Here is a 5,281-nt window from a genome sequence, read left to right as displayed (position 1 = left end):
AAAGTGTGCAAGGACTTATCAGTTTTGGCAGACAACCATCTCAGGATTCTTGGACATGAAACTTCTTCCTGGTAGTTCACTTGTTGTCTCAAATGAGGAATGACTTCAAATACCCAAGCCCATAACATAACGCCAATAAATCAAAAACGTTATTAAATAAAAAAAATAAATCATATCATAATAAAAGAAATATTTACCATGAAGGCCCATGGAAAGCCATATAAGTTGATTGTCTTTGAAGTTAACGAAGTCAACATATATTTGACAGTCATTTTAAAGCTTTCATAACCCCAAGGATAGTTGTTAAACGCCTCAAGATCCTCTGAGAGATTTATTAAACTGAGGCTTATGATGTTGTTAACGTCTCTCGCCCAAAGAATATTATGTACAAACCAAACCGAACACAATGATTGCTTGTTTTTCTTTGAGAGTCCTTTACCTTTCAACGCTTCTATCAAATTTCTATTTTTGAAGCTTGGACCAACAATGGACACCAGGTCTTCACGATCATTCGACTTGTCTTTTTCTTTTTTGGGTATGCGGGGTGCTTTTTTTGGGTCAGAGTAGGTATAACTTGAGTAAGAGAAGGAGGATAATATTTTAGTCCAGTAACTATGGCAAACTCCTTCTAACCAAAACAAACAGGCATATCACAGTAATTTATCCACACGTCATCCATCTTATCTTTGTTTTCATACATAAACCTACGCTTGAGAAGATATATTATCTTAAATTAACAAAAACATAAAATAGATTATAATTGATTAATGCATCATTAAAAAGGGATAACAGTAAATCTAACATGCACAATGGTAAAATAACAGTTCCAACAGACCATATATCTGTTGCACCAGGTATGTTATCTGTTGCAACATATAACCGATCTGTTGTAAGGGATGAGTAAACCATTGGAAACAATAAAAATATATCGCTAATCTGTTACACCGGGTATTTTATCTATTGCAACATATAACCAACCATTGTAATGGATGAGTAACCGTTGGAAACCATAAAAATAGATCACTAATCTATTACACCTGGTAGTTTATCTGTTGCAATATATAACCAATCTGTTGCAATGGATGAGTAAACCGTTGGAAACAGTAAAAACAGATCACTCATCTATTGCACCAGAAAGGTTAACTGTTGCAACATATAACCAATCTATTGCAAGGATGAGTAATCCGTTGGAAACAGTAAAAACAGATCACTAATTTGTTGCACTTGATAGTTTATCTGTTGCAACATATAACCAACCAGTTGCAACGGATGAGTAATCCGTCGAAAACAGTAAAAACTGATCACTCATCTGTTGCAACATATAACCAACCTTTTGCAAGAATGAGTAATCCATTGGAAATAGTAAAAATAGATTACTAATCTGTTGCACTAGGCAGTTTATTTTATGCAACATATAACCAACCGTTGCAACGGATGAGTAAACCGTTGGAAATCATAAAAATAGATCATTAATTATTGCACTAGGTAGTTTATTTGTTGCAATATATAACCAACCTGTTGTAACGGATAGATAATTCGTTGGATACAGTAAAAACAGATCACTCTTCTGTTGCACCAGGAAGGTTATCTATTGCAACATATAACCAAGTAAAAATAGATCACTAATCTGTTATACCAGGTAGTTTATCTACTGCAACATATAACCAACCTGTTGCAACGGATAAGTAATCCGTTGGAAACCATAAAATAGATCACTGATCTGTTGAAACATATCACGCATCTGTTGCAAAATGAGTTATTCCAAACAGAAGAGTCGTCTGTCGCAACAGATGAATGATCTGTTAGATTGTTCATCTGTTGCATCATATTTTCATAGTTGCATCAGATTTTCATCTGTTGCATCAGATATGTTCTTCTGTTGCATCAGATGTTCTCATCTGTTTCATCGGATGTTTCATCTGTTGTAACATCATTTTTACCAAGACAAACAACAAATCAACCCAGCAACATCAACACATCACACACACAAACTAAGAACATCAACTGTGATAAAAAATTACCAACAAATCAGAATCAACAGTTCGACAACTAGAAGAAGAAATGCTAGAAATTAGGGTTTTATTCAGTTCATATTTTAAATTTAAGCTAGAAATATTGAAATTGTTAACCAATACTAGAAGAGTAGTTGGCTCAGGTTCCTCTGTTTCTTCATAATTTTTAACTTGTGAAAAAAGAAATGGGACTACGAAGAACTCAAAGTTGTTGTCGCCGGATAAATCTTCACGTCAATTGACGGTTGAAAGTCGAAAGGGAACTCGCCCGACTAGTTGTTCGTCAGAGGTTGAAGTCGCCAGGAATTGAAGGGAGAATTTTACAGAACTGTTGGTTGGGAGAGAGCTGAGAGAAACTGTCGAGGGAGAGAGGAGAGAGACGATTGATTTGGATTTAAGGGGGGTATGGGTTGGGTTGATTTGTATTTTTGAAAAGATTAGAAAGCTTTGAAACTATTAATCAAGTCCACAATTAACTTAATTAAGTTTGCTAATGATGGTTGACCCTTTAAGTTGGTCAACGTCGCCAATCCTTCATTGAGGACTTAAAAGACACCTTTCCTTCAATTTTCTCTAGTAACTAGCTAATCTTTGATAAATCCGCCCCATGATATACACAATCTCTTCATGTTGAAGATAAGTTTTATTTTTGTAAAATTTGAAGTCGTAGTTCTTTTTTTTTGTGTGTGTGAGTTAAATATAAGTTTATGAGCCATATTTATAGTTAAAAACAATTGAAATCATAATTGGAATTCAAAATCCCACTTTTTGAAAAATTTGAGAATCATGATTTAAAGTTGAAGTTGAAATTTTATACAAATTCCATGAACACATACTAATTTGAAATCAAAACTTGAAATCAGGTCTCAAATACATCATCGCCTGCAATTCTTACACAAGTTTGTATTTTGGTAAAAATGTTCTTTTTTTTGTATAAACATGAACTTTTATAATAGGAGGTTCTAATAAATGTGAAATTTAGAAGTAGCCGTTCTCAAAATTCAACTAATTATACTTGGTGTTGAACTGTATTTGTAATTTCAGGTTTTTGAAATATAATAATACACTTATTAGCGGTTCACTAGTCAAAGCTTCAAATTTCACCACCTATATTTTAATTGTTCTTTATTTCATCAAAACGTATATTCCGCCTAAAAAGATGCTATATCTTAATTACATTTCAAACAATAGCTAATATTAACAACTAGTCCAGAAACTGACCATTCATAGTAGTATCTTTTACTTGTCATAACACATAAAATAGTGAAAACAAAACATAAATCAGCGACATAATCAGTAATATCATAACTATCTACTTTTCACCTCTATAATTAAAAGAAATTATTATCCTAAAATTTCAATTTTACAGATGAAATTCCATAATAATTTCTTTTTCTTGGGGTTTCAATTGTAGAATTTAAAGTTTATTATATAAGTTGAGATATTTATGATTTTATTCGTTTCCCATAAGATAAAGACTTCTGAGAAGATTCTGGACTCATGATAAACGATAAAATTTCCTGGCCCAAATGACTTTTAGTTTGGTTTGGTAACAGCAGGCTGGGCCCAATTAAAGCCATGCTGACCCTTTATACAAACTAAAAGGGGGTACCATTCTTTTTTAGTTGGGCTTTCATACACTCATTGGAGTCCAATTAAATGCACATCCATATCGAAAACTACTCAAGACCCTAACAAAGGTGACTACATACTTAATGGGACTCGAATTCAAGAATTCTGATGAATGACGTAGGAGTATTTACCACCCCACCACAATCCTTATCGGTGAAAAGTACCACTCTTTACTTGTCTGTTAAGAAAGAGGATATGCTTGTTTGAAACAGTAATCAAAGTTGCTGACCTAAAACTGAATTTTGGAGTTCGATGAGGTGATAAAAAAATTGTTTTCTTCTTATAAACTAATATAAGGTCAAGTAAAATAAAATGGGTGGAGTAATTTAATGCCTCAAATTTTGGCAAAATTTAACTTATGCACATACAAAACTTCAGAGAATAAGTATGCATTTTCTAGACTAACCGAGCAATTCGCCTAGAAAATTCTTGATGAAAACTTATCCCTCAACATACCAAAACTAGCTATACAACTCCACAAGTTGTTGTAGGTATAAGAATTGATACATAGAATAATTTTTTATTTAATTAATAATCATATAAAGCAAACGCTGTTTTAATCATTTATATCAATCTCAAACTTTAATTTATTTCTGCATGCGTACCCCTCTGAAGCATACACTATAACAAGAAGTAAAATTTAATTGGCTGCCTGTTCAATCAAACAGGTAATTGGTAATGATAATTGTCCATAGAGAAGGGAGCACATCTCCTGTCATTATATTCCAAAGATATTTTGCAGAAAAAATAAAAAGATCACAAAAAAGAAAATAATAGTTGTCTTTTACTTGCACGACAAAGCACGTGAAGAACCCTACTGGTTTTTAATTGTTTTTACATATCCTAGATACATCTGGAGTCAGAAATAATTTGTACTTTCTTCTGCCTGATGTTTCAGTTTCTTTGTGTTTTCTAATTAAAGTAGTCTTTATCAGTAAATATTATTAAGGAGAGCTAGCAAATGTACGATGATACTGAATATATTATTGTACGCATATAAATTTACGTGTATCGGCACTTTCTAGTTTGACTGTTTCCTCATATCCATCTTACTCTTTTAATTGCTTTTTCCTAATTATTTCAAAATCTTCAATTCTCATATATCTATAATCTATAATCTATAAGAATTTTAAAAATATTATTTGAACTTTTTGTCCTTTATTAAAAATCTTTGATTTAGAAAAAATTATTTTTTCCTAATATTTAAGAATTAAAAATTAATTAAATATATTTATGGTAAAACCTTTTCTTATTAGAAGTCACCAAAATTCAATACTAGTACTTTTAAAATCATTTTAAGAATAATTCTAAATCAACTAATTTAATTTTAAAAAGATTTGAAAAATCTAGAAATAAATATAAGAGCGTTAGAATATGAAAAATTTAAGAAGTACCAAATTTTTAAAAGTTTTAAGTATGTAATAAGAATGTAATCAATGATTTTGTAAGAATTTAACTTTAAAAATAAGGAAAGATTTTAAATATTAAAAAAATAAACGTACCACAAATATGATTCAAATTGATGTATCTCTTGTCACAACAAAGAAAAGACGTATTGCATGACAAAAGTGATGATTCATCAACCACTTAAAACTTCTGATGGTAATATATATATATATATATATATATATATATAT

The sequence above is a fragment of the Capsicum annuum genome, chromosome 4 (assembly GCF_002878395.1).
Source record: "Capsicum annuum cultivar UCD-10X-F1 chromosome 4, UCD10Xv1.1, whole genome shotgun sequence".
In the NCBI taxonomy this organism is placed as follows: domain Eukaryota; kingdom Viridiplantae; phylum Streptophyta; class Magnoliopsida; order Solanales; family Solanaceae; genus Capsicum; species Capsicum annuum.
Note: the sequence above shows the minus strand (reverse complement) of the source record.